Source organism: Elaeis guineensis, chromosome 11 (assembly GCF_000442705.2).
Source record: "Elaeis guineensis isolate ETL-2024a chromosome 11, EG11, whole genome shotgun sequence".
Taxonomy (NCBI): Eukaryota; Viridiplantae; Streptophyta; class Magnoliopsida; order Arecales; family Arecaceae; genus Elaeis; species Elaeis guineensis.
In genome coordinates this window covers 25,753,556-25,774,677 of record NC_026003.2, presented here as the reverse complement: position 1 = coordinate 25,774,677, position 21,122 = coordinate 25,753,556, and positions in this window count along the sequence as shown.

Here is a 21,122-nt window from a genome sequence, read left to right as displayed (position 1 = left end):
CAATCGCAACACTCAGAACCTACGTGAATATGGTTACTGTATAATTCATCCTTTTAACCTCTATGTTTAGGATGACTCAGGGTTAAACTGTCAACTCTGATTAGATCATCCGAATCGTGCTCAACTCAAACAGTCCTGTGACTCCTCACAAAGACTACCTTGGCCAAAATTTTGCTAAATTGAAACACGACTGTACACAGCTCCTAAATTAGAGTGGTCAATCCCATCTTGACACACGCACTGACAAGTCAAGACTTGACTACACCCAGCAGCCTTCCGTCATTGAATTAGAAATTCAGGTAGTCCAGTGCCTAAGTGCAGTGAGTTGCTTGCAAGTCACCGTGGTGGTCTCAGATCGGAGGGATATTTATATCCATATTCCATTGGAGCAAATCTTGACAGTAGAAATTGCTACAGAGTCGGTCATGTTCAGTGCAGATGTACCCTTACATCTCACCTGTATGCCATACCAGTATCTCCACACTCATTGGTTAAGAGGACAACCAACCTATATGGCACACAACATCTATGCTTGATAAACATTGTTGTTTTTGGTAACAACGTATCATTTGGTCACGAACAGATTTAAGGACTAAACGATAAATTCTCCTTTGTCGAGTCTAAATAGTCCTAAGGACTTCACCACAATATAGGAGTTCATTAGAAGATGAAATATTTTATGATAAAAAATATCAAAATAATTTTTATTAATTCATAATTCATGTACATATACAAAAATGAGCACAACCGTCAACAGGCTGACGATTGACTTTGGGACACTATTCCCAACAATCTCCCACTTGGCCTAAAGCCAATCGGTGCAGTATCTAATACCCATCTTCGACTTGTAGTCGTTGAACTCCTTCACCGCAATGGCTTTAGTGAATGGATCGGCCAGGTTCTCCCTTCCATCGATCTTTTGAAGGTCGACGTCACCTCGATCCATAATTTCTCAGATGAGATGGTAGCGGCGTAGAATATGCTTCGTCCGTTGGTGTGCCTTGGATTCCTTCACCTGAGCAATGGCTCCAGAGCTGTCACAGTAGAGCAAAATTGGACCAACAAGGGAGGGTGCTACTCCAAGCTCGGTGATGAATTTTCTCAGCCACACCGCTTCTTTGGCAGCATCTGATGCAGCGACATACTCTGCCTCGCAAACTGAATCAGCCACTGTGTGTTGCTTGAAACTCTTCCAGCAGATAGCCCCACCATTAAGGGTAAAAATAAATCCCGACACACTTTTACTGTCATCGTGATCAGACTGAAAACTAGAGTCTATAAATCCTATAAGTCTCAAGTTCGATACACCATAAAAAGCCACTGGTCCTTAGTATTTCTTAAATACTTCAGGATGATTTTAACAACCTTCCAGTGATTCTCCCCTGGATCAGATTGGTATCTACTCACTATCCCTAGTGAGTATGCCACATCTGGTCGTGTACATGTCATGGCATACATGATAGATCCCACTGCCGAAGCATATGGAATCTTACCCATACGCTTTCTCTCTTGAGGTGTTGTCGGACAATTCTTCTTCGAGAGAGAAATTCCATGGCCTATCAGTAGATAGCCTTTCTTGAAATTCTCCATACTGAAACTCTTCAGCATAGTATCTATGTACGTAGACTGGGATAAACCAAGCAACCTTTTAGATCTATCCCTATAGATCTTTATCCCTAGGATGTAGGAAGCTTCTCCCAAATCCTTCATGGAGAACTGTGACGACAGCCAAATCTTTATTCTCTATAATGTAGGGATATCATTTTTGATTAAGAGAATATCATCCACATACAATACAAGAAATACCACTACTGGACCATTAGCCCACTTATAAATGCAGGGCTCTTCTCCATTCTTAACGAAGCCATACGTCTTGATCGTCCTATCAAAAGTATATTCCAACTCCGGGATGCCTGCTTAAGTCCATAAATGGATCTATGTAGTCTGCACATCTTAGACTCATCAGTGGATGTGAATCCTTCAGGTTGTATCATATACACCTCTTCATCCAGCTCTCCGTTTAGGAAAGCTGTCTTCACATCCATCTGTCAGATTTCATAGTCCAGATGGGCAGCTATCGCAAGCATAATCTGAATGGATTTGAGCATTGCCACAGGAGAAAATATCTCATCATAGTCTATACCATAATGTTGACGATATCCCTTGGCAACCAGACGGGCTTTATAGGTTTCCATATTTTCGTCTGTGCCCTCTTCCTCTTGAAGACCCACTTACACCCTATGGGTTTTACTCCTTCGGGTGGGTCAACCAATGTCCACACATCATTGACCTTCATGGACTCCATTTCAGATTTCATGGCCTCTAGCCATTTCTTAGAGTCGGATCTCTGCATTACATCCATGTAGGTGATCGGATCCTCATCATTTTCATCAAGTTTGATAGGATCGTCATCCCGGAGCAAGAAACCATAGTATCTGTCCGATTGACATGGTACTCTACTAGATCGCCTTAAGGGTTCTTGAACAATGGGCACCAGATCTGATCTAATCAAATCCGATTCAGGTTCAGCAACTTGTGTCGATTTTTCCACCTGTCGAACTTCGTCAAGTTCGACCTTAGAGGCAACAGTCTCTTCACCAAGGAACTCTTTTTCCAAAAAGATTGCCTTAAGGCTGACAAACACCTTTTGCTCATCAGCCAAGTAGAAATAATATCCTTTGGTCTCTTTTGGGTATCCTATAAAATTATACTTGTCAGACCTAGGTCCTAGCTTGTCTGTAATTAAATGTTTAACATAAGCTGGACACCCCCAAACCCTAAGGTGCGAGAGTACTGGCTTACGTCCTATCCATATCTCATATGGCATTTTGGTTACAGACTTACTCAGAACTCTATTTAGAAGGTAACAAGTTGATTCGAGTGCATATCCCCAAAGGAAGATCAGCAGACCAGCAAACCCCATCATGGATCGAACCATGTCCAACAAGATCCGATTCCTCCTTTCAGATACACCATTATGCTGTGGTGTTCCAGGAGGAGTCCATTAAGAGAGAATCTCATTCTCCCAAGATATGTCAGAAACTCATTGGAAAGGTATTCACCTCCTCGATCAGATCGAAGAGTTTTAATACACTTCCCAGTTTATTTTTCTATCTCATTTCGGAATAGTTTGAACATTTCAAACGCTCTGACTTATGCTTCATTAAATAGACATACCCATACCTCGATAGGTCGTCTGTGAAGGTTATGAAGTAGAAATATTCACCTCTTGTACTTGTGCTCATGGGTCCACATACATCAGAATGTACCAGACCCAAGAGTTCACTGGCTCGCTCACCTTTTTCAGTAAAAGGTGACTTGGTCATTTTACCAAGAAGATAGGACTCACAGGTTGGAAGTGATTCATAATCACCTACTTCAAGAATTTCTTCTTGAGCCAACCTGTTTATCCTGTTCTTATTGATATGACCTAGCCTACAGTGCCAAAGGTAGACTTCTGACACATTATCTATTCTAGGGCATTTACCGGAGGTTTGAACCACATTAACAGGTTGTGATAGAAAGTAAATTTCATTATAAAGTTGTCCAATAAACATTGTAACACCATTCAAAATGATATTGTAAATATTTATTTTTATTAAAAATTGATAACCGTTCATGGCCAAAAGGCCTACAGAAATAATATTTAATAAAAAGCTTGGACAATAGTGACATTCACTCAGAATTATATTTCGAGAATTGATTACAAGGTTCATGATTTCTAATGCTAGAACGAAACTTTGCTTCCATCTCCAACGTTCAGAAATCTCTCGCCTTCATCAAATCTCCTACTGACCTGCAGACCCTGCATCAAATTGCAAATATGATAAGGGCTTCCGATATCCAATACCCAGGCAGAGTATCACAAATGAAAAAGTTGCAAGTGTTATCATATAAGTACCTTGCTTCTTCTTCGGCCTGTTCGGGTCCAGTGAGACAATGTATAGAGGAAGTTTCTCTTCCAGTACCCCTGCTTCTTGCAAAAGAAGCACTCCGCCTGGCTCTGGTCGGGCTTGCGCTTCTTGGTCTGACCCTGTGCAGACATCCCAGCATGCAGTTGTACCTTCTTATTCTTCTTCTTGTTCTTCTTCCTTTCTTAAAGGGTCGACGATCAAAAGAAGACCCTCCCACAATATTTACCGACTCCTTATGGAGCTGGCGGTCCTTCTCAAAGTTCTGCAGCAACCCCAACAAGCTGTGGTAGTTCACTGCAGGCTTTGTCATTCGAAAATGAGTAAAGAAGGGAAGGTAGGACTTGGGCAGAGAATTAAGGATCTTATCCTTGCCGAGCTGCTCATGCAGGGGAAAGCCCAGTTTACTTAGGCACTCAATCATTTCGATCATGTACAGTACATGATCAGTGACTGAGGCTCCATCCCTCATCCGAGCATTGAAAATGGCATAACTAGTTTTGTGCCTTTCAACATCATCAGGCATGCCAAAGGAGTCGTTCAACATTTGAAGCATCTCCTGTGGTTGGACGTTCTCGAACCTGTGGCTAAACTCATCATTCATTGCTTCCAGCATAATGCACCGAACGGTGGTGTGGTCGTTGAGCCACTTTTGGTAAGTGTCTCGGACCACCCCTCTAGCGTTCGGGACTGGCTCCTCAGGTACCGGATCCGTTACTACATAAAGGATCCGCTCATGCTCAAGGATGATTTTTAATTTTTGATATCAGCTATCGAAATTAGATCCCATGAGCTTGTCATTATCTAATAATGATCGGAGGAAAGGGTAGTGGCCATAGCTGTATAAAGAAAAACCAGACCTATATTAGTACATAAATTATTAATAATAAAGACTTAGACTTTAGTTTAAAGTTTCTCCCAGTATTTTTACGAATTGGTAGCCTCAACCTCCAATTCGAGGAATTACTTTAATTCTTTAGTGGGTACTAGAATCCACACAGACTACACATGAGCCCAACTTTGGTTGGTCAACCCATGTGCATCTATGGGTAGGTTCATAACCAGTTGTTTCTCTAAATAACTTCTAAAAATTGATTTTGCCCCTGAACCTAATCAGTAGGCTTTGGCCTCCACTGAAAAGATCTGGTTAGGTCCAACCATTAACATGACTTGATTTGGTGAATCGGATCAATAAATGATCAGGCCCGATTTTGGCCGGCCAACCTGACCACCATCAGAAAGATTCAAACCAAATTATCATATTATGAATGATAATTCCATTAGTCAATAAGCACCAGGCCTTTGGGCCTCCAATGATTATTAAACTAATGGACTCATTATCACTCACTTAATGGGAGGCTATGATTTAGTTATCAAAATAACTTAATCATTTTTAGGACCTAATAATTTTTGAGAATTTTATTAAAGAATCGAAGAGAAGAAAATATCCAGCCAATTTTAATCCTCCCACTGACTTCACCAAGTCAGATTAAAAAGGATTTACTTAAAGCTGGCATTAGGAGCACCTAAATCAATCAAACTGATTTACCTAATGACATGGGTGAGCCCTAATCACCAAGTGATCTAATCAAAACCTAATTCATCAGGTTGGCTAGGTAAGTGAGATCAGTGGTGGGGATAAGCCATTAACTCGTCAGAGATCAAATCACTGCGAGTAGCACCTGTTTAAAAACCATTGGTCAAACTGTCAAACTTACCTTAGACACCAACCGGTTCATTAGTTTTAATTTGATCAACTTAGTAAATAGGGTTCCACCACGTAGCCATGAATTAAGTCCATCTTGGTCTAGTTAAAGACATGGACCCATTCAACTACAACAATTGGTGTTGAGTCTAGAGTATCCTTGACCTAATCTAATTCAACTTTTGATTAGATTTGACTAATTACTCTAATTTAGTCCATTTCTTTAAGCTAACCTTAGGCCTAACCCAATTATGGACCTAATCCATCTAACCCATTGACCCACAAGTTTATGCAATTATCTTAGGTCTTAATTCATAATTCTAGACCTACCAGACAATACTTAATTTTTTAATTAAGTATTTGGCTGATAGGTCAGGGTTTGGCATTTTGAAAATAATTTTTAAATTTGAAAGGTTTTATTTTCTGTTCACCAAATATGTTGACTCATTTCATAAATAGATCAGCACATTTCATAAATAGCAATCCTATTGCTAATTACATAACAGAAAATAACTTTAAAAAAAATCATGAATATTTCTTTAGATCTAATCTAACACATTCATAGTAAATTTTATAATTGAACCTTTACAATTAATTTCTTTCGCTGCTTCATCTGTATGGGATATAATTGCAGCGGCACCCCTACTGCCATAGGAGACCCCATCGAATGGGAGGAGAGGGCCTTTAAACCCTATTTTTCTCCTATAACCGGACGGCCATGGCAACCAACCCAATTCGATTACTTGCTACTTGGATCAAGTATATCTAAATATACCAATTTTAAAATTTAAATTTTAAATTTCAAATTTCAAATTTTAAATTTTAAATTTTGAAATTCAAATTTTAAATAAACTTTAAATTTTAAATTTTAAATTTTTAAATTTTAAATTTTGAATTTAAATTTTTGAATTTTGAATTTCGAATTTCAAATTTCAAAATTCAAATTTCAAAATTTTGAATTTTAAATTTTTTAATTTTAAATTTTGAACAACTTCCAAAATTCAAATTTTAAATTTTAAATTTTAAATTTTAAATTATAAATTTTTAGATTACAACTTAATCTATGCATTCAAATATATATATCATATCTAAGAACCCGCTCTGATACCACTAGTGGGGAAAATCAATGCAGGGGCAAAATGATAATTTTAAAACTTTTTCAAAATCACTATTTTATAGTAAAAATTATTAATTAATCTAATTAATTAATAAAAATTTACCCTACACTAGGATCTAAATATGATATATAGCATGTATGCATTTAAATTTGAAATTTGAATTTAAACAGTAAACACTTTACTGTAATGTGTTCAGAACATAATACCTTTGTGCGGGTAGTAGATCACCACAATCTGATCACCGTCGGGAGAGTCTGATCGTCGTGATACAGCCACATAGCTTGTCTGGCCTCTGTGGATCATCCACATGAAGCTTTCAGTCTGATTGACTCCTCACGAGTGCTAGCTCATTGTAGAGCCCTTTCGATGGCCGATGCTGATCGAACTCCTTCGATCGATGTCTGTCAATTCTTTGGATGCCCCAGATCACCAACAGACGTGCTTGAGAGGATGTTGAATATCTTCTTGAAATTTAGTGGGCTCACGACACTCGTAGCTCACCTTCTTACTTTTCGAACTCCAGGCTGAAACTCTGAAGAACTCACTAAAACCCTGCGCACACTTTTTCTTTCTTTTCTTTCTTTTTCTCTCAGAAGGATATTGACCTTCACCTTACACACAAGGATTCCTCACGCCCAGATTTTCTCTCCAAAATTTTTCTTACACACGCCCCACTCTTCTCCTCCTTTTAAAACAATGTCAAACATCTTATCCACGTGAGAGGATAAAGATGAATAATTGCATATTTGAATTCAAATCAAATTTTGAATTCAAATGGAAACTAATTTATTCCTATCCACTAAGGGCATGAGAAGAGGAGGGCATGGCTTAATTTGTGCATGAGTGATTTCATGAGAAACATTTTTTTGTGTAATAAATGAGGCGTTAAAAGAGGATAAGGTCAAGGCACTAAGATTGGTTGCTTATTCAAATTCAAACTTTTATTTTGAATTTGAATGGCCAACTAATCATCCTTATCTACTCATTTGGCACACTAAAGTAGGGCATGAGGAGGGATTTACATGAGGAAAAATTCATGAGAACTTCTTTCTCATGAATTCAAATGGGCGTAGTGGAAGTGAGGTGGCGCAGGGAGAATGGGTCAAGGTGGTTTCATTATTTAAACCAACCTAATTGAACCAAATAAGTTAGGCTCAATTAGACTAATTTAAATCCAACTTAATTAGACTTAATTAGGCTCAATAAAATCTTAATTAAATCAAAAATTAATTAAGCCCAACCACTGGTCATATCAGGGACCAAACCATCTCGACGATTAGGTCAACTCTTAACCTAATCGGGTCAAACCCAACTGAATCCAATTCAATTGGACTTGATTCAAAATTAATTACTCAATCAAATTGAGTTAATTAGTGATCAAATCACTAATTAAACCTCTCATAAATATTGAGTCCAAATCCGACGGGTAATCGGGCATCAGAATTCATCGATATGTAACCCTGATCGAAGAGTCCTAAACCAGTGGGACTCTTGACCCCGGTACCCAAAGTGTGTGGAATTCATGATCAGAGAATCTTGATTCTCGATCACAGAATTCCAGACATGAAGGACTCTTCACCAGCTATCAGATCAGATAGGAACCTCTAATGTGTGTGACCCTGCAGGTTCGAACCTAAGCCGGTAGCATAGGAACTAATTCCTGTACTAATCGAAGTGACCATCTAGCAATGGTACCCGATGACTGGATAGGTCGAATGGTCGCAATCGCAACACTCAGAACCTATGTGAATATGGTTACTGTATAATTCATCCTTTTGACCTCTGTGTTTAGGATGACTCAGGGTTAAACTGTCAACCCTAATTAGATCATCCGAATCGTGCTCAACTCAAACAGTCCTGTGACTCCTCACAAATACAACTCTAGCCAAGGTTTTGCTAAATTGAAATACGATTGTACATAGCTCCTAAACTGGAGTGGTCAATCCCATCTTGACACATGCACCGACAAGTCAAGTACTTGACTACACCCAGCAGCCTTCCGTCACTGAATTAGAAATTCAGGTAGTCCAGTGCCTAAGTGCAGTGAGTTGCTTTCAAGTCATCATGGCGGTCTCAGGTGGAGGGATATTTATACCCATATTTCAATGGAGCAAATCTTGATAGCAGAAATAGCTCCGGAGTCGGTCACGTTCAGTGCAGATGTACCCTTACATCTCACCTGTATGCCATACCAGTGTCTCCACACTCATTGGTTAAGAGGAAAACCAACCTATATGGCACACAATGACCTATACTTGATAAACGTTATCATCCTTGGTAATAACGTATCATTTGGTCGCGAACAGATTTAAGGACTAAACGACAAATCCTCCTTTGTCGAGTCTAAATAGTCCTAAGGACTTCACCACAACATAGGAGTTCATTAGAAGATGAAATATTTTATGATGAAAAATATCAAAATAATTTTTATTAATTCATAATTCATGTACATATACAAAAATGAGTACAACCATCAACAGGCTGACGATTGGCTTTGGGACACTTTTCCCAACACTTCCATCACTGAATTAAAAATTCAAGTAGTCCAGTGCCTAAGTGCAGTGAGTTGCTTGCAAGTCACCATGGCGGTCTCAAGTCGGAGGGACAGTTATACCCAAATCCCATCGGAGCAAATCTTGACAACAAAAAAAGTTCCGGAGTTGGTCACGTTCAGTGCAGATGTACCCTTACATCTCACCTGTATGCCATACCAGTGTCTCCATACTCCTTGGTTAAGAGGACAACCAACCCATATGGCACACAATGACCTATGCCTGATAAACGTTGTTGTCCTTGGTAACAACGTATCATTTGGTCACGAACATATTTAAGGACTAAATGACAAATCCTCCTTTGTCGAGTCTAAATAGTCCTAAGGACTTCACCACAACACAGAAGTTCATTAGAAGATGAAATAATTTATGATGAAAAATATCAAAAATAATTTTTATTTATTTATAATTCATATACTAATACAAGAAAGAGCACAATCGTCAACAGGCTGACGATTGGCTTTGGGACACTATTCCCAACAATCTCCCACTTAGCCTAAAGCCAATCAGTGCAGTATCTAATACCCATCTTCGACTTGAAGTCATCGAACTCCTTCATCGCAATGGCTTTAGTGAATGGGTCGGCCAGGTTCTCCTTTCCATCGATCTTCTGAAGGTCGACATCACCTCGATCCATAATTTTTCGAATGAGATGGCAGCGGCACAGAATATGTTTCGTTCGCTGGTGTGCCTTCGGTTCTTTTGCCTGAGCAATGGCTCCAGAGCTGTCACAGTAGAGCAAAACTGGACCAACAAGGGAGGGTGCTACTCCAAGCTCGGTGATGAATTTTCTCAGCCACACCGCTTCTTTGGCAGCATCTGATGCAGCAACATACTCTGCCAAACTGAATCAGCCACAGTGTGCTGCTTGAAACTCTTCCAGCAAACAGCCCCACCATTAAGGGTAAAAATAAATCCCGACACACTCTTGCTGTCATCGTGATCAGACTGAAAACTAGAGTCAGTAAACCCTATAAGTCTCAAGTTCGATTCACCATAAACAAGCCACTGGTCCTTAGTATTTCTTAAATACTTCAGGATGGTTTTAACAACCTTCCAGTGATTCTCCCCTGGATCAGATTGGTATCTACTCACTACCCTAAGTGAGTATGCCACATCTGATCATATACATGTCATGGTGTACATGATAGATCCCACTATCGAAGCATCTGAAATTCTACCCATACGCTCTCTCTCTTGAGGTGTTGTCGGACAATCCTTCTTCGAGAAAGAAATTTCATGGCCTATCGGTAGATAGCCTTTCTTGAAATTCTCCATGCTGAACCTCTTCAGCATAGTATCAATATACGTGGACTGAGATAAGCCAAGCAACCTTTTAGATCTATCCTTATAGATCTTCATCCCTAGGATGTAGGAAGCTTCTCCCAGATCCTTCATGGAGAACTATGACGACAGTTAAATCTTTATTCCTTGTAATGCAGGGATATCATTTCTGATTAAGAGAATGTTATCCACATACAATATAAAAAATACCACTACTGGACCATTAGCCCACTTATAAATGCAGGGCTCTTCTCCATTCTTAACAAAGTCATATATTTTGATCGTCCTATCAAAACGTATGTTCCAACTCCGGGATGCCTGCTTAAGTCCATAAATGGACCTCTGTAGTCAGCACACCTTAGACTCATCTGTGGATGTGAACCCTTCAGGTTGTATCATATACACCTCTTCATCCAGCTCTCCATTTAGGAAAGCTGTCTTCACATCCATCTGCCAGATTTCATAGTCTAGATGGGCAGCTATAGCAAGCATAATCCGAATGAATTTGAGCGTTGCCATAGGAGAAAATATCTCATCATAGTCTATACCATAACGTTGACGATATCCCTTGGCAACCAGATGGACTTTATAGGTCTCCACCTTTCTATCTGCGCCCCTCTTCCTCTTGAAGACCCACTTACACCCTATGGGTTTTAGTCCTTCGGGTGGGTCAACCAATGTCCACACATCGTTGACCTTCATAGACTCCATTTCGGATTTCATGGCCTCTAGCCATTTTTCAGAGTCAGATCTCTGCATTGCATCCATATAGGTGATCGGATCCTCATCATTTTCATCAAGTTTGATAGGATCGCCGTCCCGGATCAAGAAATCATAGTATCTATCCGGTTGACGTGGTACTCTACCAGACCGCCTTAAGGGTGCAGAAACAATGGGCTCCGGATCTGATCTAACCAAATCCGGTTTAGGTTCAGCAACTTGTGTCGATTTTTCCACCTGTCGAACTTCCTCAAGTTTGACCTTAGAGGCAACAGTCCCTTCATCAAGGAACTTCTTTTTCAAAAAGATTGCCTTAAGGCTGACAAACATGTTTTGCTCATCAGCTAGGTAGAAATAATACCCTTTGGTCTCTTTTAGGTACCCTATGAAATAACACTTGTCAGACCTAGGTCCAAGCTTGTCCGTAATTAAACGTTTAACATAAGCGGACACCCCCAAACCCTAAGGTGTGAGAGTATTGGCTTACGTCCTATCCATATCTCATATGGCGTTTTGGTTACAGACTTACTCGAAACCCTATTTAGAAGGTAACAAGCCGATTCAAGCGCATATCCCCAGAGAGAGATCGGCAGACCAACAAACCCCATCATGGATTGAACCATGTCCAACAAGGTCCGATTTCTCCTTTCAGACACACCATTATGCTGTGGTGTTCCAGGAGGAGTCCACTGAGAGAGAATCCTATTCTCCCTAAGATATGTCAGAAACTCATTGGAAAGGTATTCACCTCCTCGATCAGATCGAAGAGTTTTAATACACTTCTCAGTTTATTTTTCTACCTCATTTTGGAATAGTTTGAACATTTCAAACAACTCCGACTTATGCTTCATTAAGTAGACATGCCCATACCTTGATAGATCGTCTGTGAAGGTTATAAAGTAGAAATATCCATCTCCTGCACTTGAGCTCATGGGTCCACATACATCAGAATGTATCAGACCCAAGAGTTCACTGGCTCGCTCATCTTTTTCAATAAAAGGTGATTTGATCATCTTCCCAAGAAGACAGGACTCACAGGTTGGAAGTGATTCACAATCACCAACTTCAAGAATTCCTTCTTGGGCTAACCTGTTTATCCTATTTTTATTGATATGACCCAGCCTACAATGCCAAAGATAGACATCTAACATATTTTCCATTCTAGGGTGTTTATCGGAGGTTTGAATGACATTAACAGGTTCTGATAGTAAGTAAATTCTATTATTTAGTTGTCCAACAAATATTGTAACACCATTCAAAATGATATAGCAAATATTTTCTTTTATTAAAAATTTATAATTGTTCATGGCCAAAAGGCCTATAGAAATAATATTTAATAAAAAACTTGGACAATAGTGACATTCACTCAGAATTACATTACGAGAGTTGATTACAAGGTTCATGATTCCTAAAGCTAGAACTAGAACTTTGATTCCATCTCCAACGTTCAGAAACCTCTCTCCTTCATCAAATCTCCTACTGACCTGCAGACCCTGCATCGAATTACAGATATGATAAGGGCTTCCGGTATCCAATACCCAGGTAGTAGTATCACAAATGGAAAAGTTGCAAGGTGTTATCATATAATTACCTTGCTTCTTCTTCATCCTGTTCGGGTCCAGGGTGGCAATGTATACAGGACAGTTCCTCTTCCAATGTCCTTGCTTCTTGCAAAAAAAGCACTCCACCTAGCTCTGGTCGAGCTTGCGCTTCTTGGTCTGACCCTGTGCAGACGTCCCAACATGCGGCTGCACCTTCTTATTCTTCTTCTTCTTGTTCTTCTTCCCTTTCTTAAAGGGTCGACGAGCAGAAGAAGATCCTCCCACAACATTCACCGACTCCTTATGGAGCTGGTGATCCTTCTCAAAGTTCTGCAGCAACCCCAACAAGCCATGGTAGTTTACTGCAGGCTTTGTCATCCAAAAATGAGTAAGGAAGGAGAGGAAGGACTTGGGCAAAGAATTAAGGATCGCATCCTTAGCGAGCTGCTCGTACAAGGGAAAGCCCAGTTTACTTAGGCGCTCAATCATTTCGATCATGTACAGTACATGATTAGTGACTGAGGCCCCATCCCTCATCCAAGCATTAAAAATGGTACAACTAGTTTTGTGCCTTTCAACGTCGTCAGGCCTGCCAAAGGAGTCGTTCGACATTTGAAGCATCTCCTGCGGCTGGGCGTTCTCGAACCTGTGGCTGAACTTATCATTCATTACCGCCAGCATTATGCTCCGAACGGTGGTGCGGTCGTTGAGCCACTTCTGGTAAGTATCTCAGACCGTCCCTCTAGCATTCGGGGCTGGCTCCTCAGGTGCCGGATCCGTTACTACATAAAGGATCAGTTCATGCTCAAGGACGATTTTCAATTTTTGATACCAGCTATCGAAATTAGGTCCCATGAGCTTGTCATTATCTAATAATGATCAGAGCGACAGGGTAGTGGCTATAGCTGCATAAAAAAAAATCAGACCTTTATTAGTACATAAATTATTAATACTAAAGATTTGGACTTTAGTCTAAAGTTTCTCCCAGTATTTTAACGAACTGGTAGCCTCAACCTCCAATTCGAGGAATTACTTTAATTTTTTAGTGGGTACTAGAATCCACACAGACTACACACGAGCCCAACTTTGGTTGGTCAACCCATGTGCATCTATAGGTAGGTTCATAACCAGTTGTTTCTTTAAACAACTTCTAGTAATTAATTTTGCCCCAGAACCTAATTAGTAGGCTTTGGCCTCCACTGAAAAGATCTAGTTAGGTCCAACCATTAACATGACTTGATTTGGTGAATCTGACCAATAAATGATCAGGCCCGACTTTGGCCAGCCAACCTGATACCATCAGAAAGACTCAACCAACTGATCATATTATGAATGATAATTCCATTAGTCAATAAGCATCAGGCCTTTGGGCCTCTAGTGATTATTAAACTAATGGACTCATTATCACTCACTTAATGGGAGGCTATGACTTAGTTATCATTTTAACTTAATCATTTTAGGGACCTAATAATTTTTGAAGATTTTATTAAAGGATAGAGGAGAAGAAATTAACCAGCCAATTTCAATCCTCCCACTGACTTCACCAAGTCAGATTAAAAAAGATTTAATTAAAGCCGACATTAGGAGCACCTAAATCAGTCACACTAATTTACCTAATGACATGGGTGAGCCCTAATCACCAAGTGATCTAATCAAAACCTAACTCACCAGGTTGGCCAGATAAGTGAGATCAGTGGTGAGGATATACCACTAACTCGTCAGAGATCGAATCAATGTAAGTAGCTCCCACTTAAAAACCACTGGTCAGACTGCCGAACTTACCTTAGACACCAACCGATTCATTAGTTTTAATTTGATCAACTTAGCAAATAGGGTTCCACCGCGTAGCCATGAATTAAGTCCATCTTGGTCTAGTTAAAGACATGGACCCATTCAACTACAACTATTGGAGTTGAATCTAGAGTGTCCTTAACCTAATCTAATTCAATTTTTGATTAGATTTGATCAATTACTCTAATTTAGTCTATTTTTTTAAGCTAACCTTAGGTCTAACCCAATTATGGACCTAATCCATCTAATCCATTGACCCACAAGTTTATGCAATTGTCTTAGGTCTTAATTCACAATTCTAGACCAACTAGACAACACTTAATTCTTTTAATTAAGTATTTAGACTGATGGGTCAGGATTTGGCATTTTGAAAATAATTTTTAAATTTGAAAAGTTTTATTTTCTGTTCACTAAATATGTTGACTCATTCCACAAACGGATCAGCATATTTCATAAACAGCAATCCTATTGCTAATTACATAACAGAAAATAACTCAATCAAAATAAATCATGAATATTCTTTAGATCTAATCTAACACATTCATGATAAATTTTACAATTGAACCTTTACAATTAAGTCCTTTTGCTGCTTCATCTGCATGGGATATAATCGCATCGGTACCCCTACGCCATAGGAGAACCCCATCGAATGGAAGGAGAGGATCTTTAAACCCTACTTTTTTCCTATGATCGGATGACCATGGCAACCAACCCAATTAGACTACTTGCTACTTGGATCAAGTATATCTAAATATACCAATTTTAAAATTTAAATTTCAAATTTTAAATTTTAAATTTTGAATTTCAAATTTTAAACAAATTTTAAATTTCAAATTTTTGAATTTAAATTTTGAATTTTAAATTTTGAATTTAAATTTAATATTTCAAACAAATTTCAAATTTTAAACTTTTGAATTTTAAATTTCAAATTTAAATTTTAAATTTTGAATTTCAAATTTTAAATTCAAATTTTAAATTTAAACTTTTAGATTACTTCTTAATCTATACATACAAATGTATATCATATTTTAGAACCTGGCTCTGATACCATTTGAAGTGAATTTCAGTGTAGGGGTAAAATGGTAATTTTAAAATTTTTTAAAATTATAATTTTACAGTAAAAATTATTAATTAATCTAATTAACTAACATATATTAATCCTATACAAAGATCTAAATATGATATATATAGCATACATTTAAATTTGAATTTCAAATTCTCTACAGTAAACATTGTATGTTATGTGTTCAGAACACATTACCTTCGTGCGGGTAGTCGATCGTCGTAATCTGATCACCGTCGAAAGAGTCTGATCATCGCAATGCAGCCACACAATGTATCTGACCTTTGTGGATCCTCCACACGAAGCTTTCGATCTGATCGGCTCCTCACGAATGCTAGTTCGTCGCAGAACCCTTTTGACGGTCGATGCTAATCGAAATCCTTTGATCTTGATTTATCGACTCTTCAGATGCTCCAGATCATTAGTAGATATACTTGAGAGGTTGATGAAGCTCTCCCTAAGATCTGGTGAGCTCACGACACTCGTAGCTCACTTTCTCACTTCCCAAACTCTAGGCATAAACCCTAGGGTGCTCTCAGAAAACCCTGCGTCCACTCTCTTTCTTTTCTTTTTTCTTTCCTCTCGAAATTTTTGAACTTTTTAAAATCATGCAGAAAGCTTCCTCACGCCCACTTTTCTTTCTTAGAAATCTCTTACGCATACCCCACCTTCTTTTCTCTTTTTAAAATAATGCAAGACGCGTCTTAAATGCGTGGAGGATAAAGCTAGATGGTTGCTCATTTGAAATCAAATCGAATTTGAATTCAAATGCCAACCAACCCATCCTTATCCACTCTTGATGTGAGAAGAGAAGGGAGTGGGCTCCCTTGTGCATGGAGAGTTTACACGAGAAACTCTTTCTCGTGTAAAGCAAATGGCACACAAAAGGATAAGGCTAGGTGGCGCATGGATTAGTTGCACATTCAAATTCAAACTTCATTTGAGTTTGAATGGCCAACCAACCATCTTTATCCATCCAAATGGGACACAAATGGAGGGGCGTGGAAGGCTTCTACATGGGAGAAAATTCATGAGAAGTTATTTCTCATGAATTCAAATGGGCGCAGATGAGTGATGTGGCACAGGGAGAGAATTCAAAAGGTGGTTTCAACCTAATTGAGCCAACCTAATCAAAATAGGTTAGGCACAATTAGACTAAGTTAACCAAACTTAATTAGGCTTAATTAGGCTCAATAAAATTCTAATCAAATCAAAAATTGACTAAGCTCAACCCCTGATCAAATCAGTGACCAAAACACCTTAGCGATTAGGTCAACACTTAACCTAATCGGGTCAAATCCAACTGAATCCAATTTAATTGGACTTGATCCAAAAATAATTACTCAATCAAATTGAGTTAATTAATGATCAAATCATTAATTAAACCTCTCATAAATACTGAGTCCAAATTTGATGGGCAATCGGACATCAGAGTCCATCGATATGAAACCCTGATCAAAAAGTCCCAAACCAGTGGGACTCTTGACCCTGGTACCCAAAATATGTGGAACTCATGATTAGAGAATCCTGATTCTTGATCATAGAGTTTCAGACACATAAGACTCAAAGTCCATGAGCATTAAGACTCTTCACCAGCCATCAGATCAGATTGGAACCTCTAATGTGTGTGACCCCGCAGGTTCGATCCTAAGCCGGTAGCACAGGAACCAATTCTTGTACTAATCGAAGTGACCATCTAGCAATGGTACCCGATGTTCGGATAGGTCGAATAGTTTCAATCACAATATTCAGAACCTACGTGAATATGGTTACTGTATAATTCATCCCTTTTGACCCCTGCGTATAGGACGACTCAGGGTTAAACTGTCAACCCTGATCAGATCATCCGAATCGTGCTCAACTCAATCAGTCCTGTGACTCCTCACTAGGACTACCCTAGCCAAGGTTTTGCTAAATTGAAACACGACTATACACAGCTCCTGAACTGGAGTGGTCAATCTCATCTTGACACACGCACCGACAAGTCAAGTACTTGACTACACCCAACAGCCTTCCGTCACTGAATTAGAAATTCAGGTAGTCCAGTACCTAAGTGCAGTGAGTTGCTTGCAAGTCACTGTGGCGGTCTCAGGTCGGAGGGACAGTTATACCCATATTCCATTGGAGCAAATCTTGACAGCAGAAGAAGCACTGAAGTCGGTCACGTTCAGTGCAGATGTACCTTTACATCTCACCTGTATGCCATACCAGTGTCTCCACACTCCTTGGTTAAGAGGACAACCAACCCATATGGCACACAATGACCTATGCTTGATAAACATTGTTGTCCTTGGTAATAACGTATCATTTGGTCGCGAATATATTTAAGGACTAAATGACAAATCCTCTTTTGTCGAGTCTAAATAGTCCTAAGGACTTCACCACAACACAGGAGTTCATTAGAAGATGAAATAATTTATGTTAAAAAATATCAAAAATAACTTTTATTTATTTATAATTCATATACTAATACAAGAAAGAGCATAACTGTCAACAGGCTGATGATTGCTTTGGGACACTATTTCCAACATCAATATCTCAAATAATAAATATCATTACATGAGTTGAAAAATTATAAAGAAAAGTTTCATCGCAACATACTTGCAATTGGCTTATAGGGCACTCTTCTTTCCATATCCCACTTACACTAAAGCCAATCATCTTTATATCTCATACAATCAAGATGGCGATCAAATAGCTGCTATGGTATGACCTTAGTGAATGGGTTTGCTATGTTGTTCTTTATATCTACTCGTTCAAGTACAACATCTTGTCACTCTTTTTCGAATGAGATGGAAGCGTCTGAGGATGTGCTTGAATCTATAATGAGTCCTAAATTTCTTAGCTTGAATAACGGCCCCAGTGTTATCACAATAGAGTGACACCGGTCCTTCAATCTTAGGAACGACTCTTAAATCCATGATGAATTTTTTCATCCAGACAGCTTCCTTAATGGCTTCACTAGCAATGATGTACTTTGTCTCGATAGTTGAGTCAAATACTATCTACTGCTTAAAATTCTTCTAACTCACTGTCCTACCATTTAGGATAAATACATATCCTGATATTGACTTACTATCATCTGGATCAAATTAAAAATTAGAATCTATATCCCTCTAGTTTCAACTCTAAGTCTCCATATATGAGAAAAATATCTTTAGTTATTCTTAGGTACTTCAGAATATTTTTCACAACTTTTCAATGATTTCTCCTAGATCAGTCTAAAATCTGCTAGCTATGCCCAAAGCATAAGCTACCTCAGGCCTAATCATAGCATGACATACATAATAGATCGCACTGTCGAAACATAAGAGATTTCATTCATCCTCTTCCTCTCTTCTGGTGTCTTAGGATATATTTTCTTAGAGAAACGTATACAACAACTTGCAAGTAGGAAACCTCTCTTACTTGCCTTCATATTAAATCTCTTTAATATGAAATCTATGTACGGTGACGGGATAAGCCTAATATCCTTTTAGATCTATCTCTATAGATCTTTATACTCAATATATAGGATGCTTCACCCAAATCTTTCATGAAAAACTTATTCGATAGTCAATTCTTGACCGATTACATCATTGGGATATCATTCGTAATGAGCAGTATGTCATTAACATACAGAACCAAAAAGATAATAGCACTTTCACTTGTCTTCTTATACACACATAATTTATCCTTATTTTCAATAAAACCAAACTCTTTGACTGTCATATCAAATCAGATGTTCCAACTCCTCGAAATCTGCTTCAATCCATAAATAGATCTCTTTAGCTTGCATACTTGATTTGCCCTCTCACTTGAGATAAATCTCTTTGACTAAGTTATATAGACCTCTTCCTCTAGATTATCATTGACGAATGTGGTCTTAACGTCCATCTGCCAGATCTTATAATCGTAGTATGCCGCTATAGCAAGCAAAATCCTGATGGACTTGAGCATAGCCACTGGTGAGAAGGTTTCATCATAGTCAATTTCTTGCCTTCGTCTGAAGCACTTCGTCACCAACCTAATTTTGTAGGTTTCTACTTGGCCATCTGCTCCGATCATTTTTTGAAGATCCACTTGCACCCTATTGGGGTCACTCTCTCTGGTGCATCAACCAAGGTCTACACTTGGTTGGTGTACATCGAGTCCATCTCAGATTTCATGATTTTCAGCTATCTGTCTGAGTTTTTACTCATGATAACTTTTGAATAGATCAGTGGATCATCATCCTGAATGATATTGATCAAATTATCATTCTCAATGGCAAAACTATATCTCAGAGGTGCTTGACGTACTCTATCCGACCTTCAGAGAGGTGTGTATAGTGAATATATCTCATCCTTGGGTATTTTTGATTGAGGACCTTCTTGTGGTTCAACCATAGATATTTCTAGATTGATTTGTAGATCCTGAACTTCTATTAGTTCAATATTCCTCCCAGTACCTCCTTCTTGGATGAATTTATTTTTCAAAAAATGGTATGCCTACTCACAAATATCTTTTATTCAGTAGGGTGGTAGAAGTAGTATCTATTAGTTTCCTTAGGATACCTTACAAACCTATACTTGTCTGATCTAGCACTAAGCTTATGTTCAAAAATATTTCTGACATAAGCAGGACAGCCCCAAATCTTAAGATGTTTAAGATTAGACTTCCTTTCCTTCCATATCTCATATAGAATGCTTACAACAGACTTTGAAGGCACCCTGTTTAGTATATATATGGTAGTCTCTAGGACATATCCCCAAAAAGATATTGGGAGATCAGTGAAACACATCATGGACCACACCATATCCATCAAAGTGCGATTCCTCCTTTCTGCTACACCATTTAACTGGGGTATATAAGGAGGGGTCCATTTAGAGAGAATACCTTGACTTTTAAGATGATCAAAAATTTACTAGATAAGTATTCTCCTCCTGATCTTATCGAAGAACCTTGATACTTTTTTCAGTTTGTTTCTCGACCATACTTTGATACTCCTTGAACTTATCAAAGGCTTTAGATTTATGTTTAATAAGATACACATATCCAAACCTTGATAGATCATCCGTAAAGGTTATAAAATAGGGTATCCTCCTCTAGCCTGAGTTGCCATCAGTCTATATACATCTATATGTACAAAGACTAATAACTCATTTGCTCTCTCTCCATGTCCAGAAAATAGAGTTTTAGTCACAAGATTCATAGGTTCCTAATGATTCATAATCATATGGGTCAAAGAATTTTTTTTTGTATAACTTGTTTATCCTTGACTCATTAATATAACTAATGCGACAATACTAGATATACGTGACATTCACATCTTCTCTCTTTCTTTTCATATTTTTTTCAATATGAAAAATATTTTCATTGAGTGCAAGAATTAAAAGATTATTATCAATATAATCGCTATCATAAAATTTATTAGAAAAGAAAATAGAGCATCCATTTCCTATTAGCCTTATTTTAT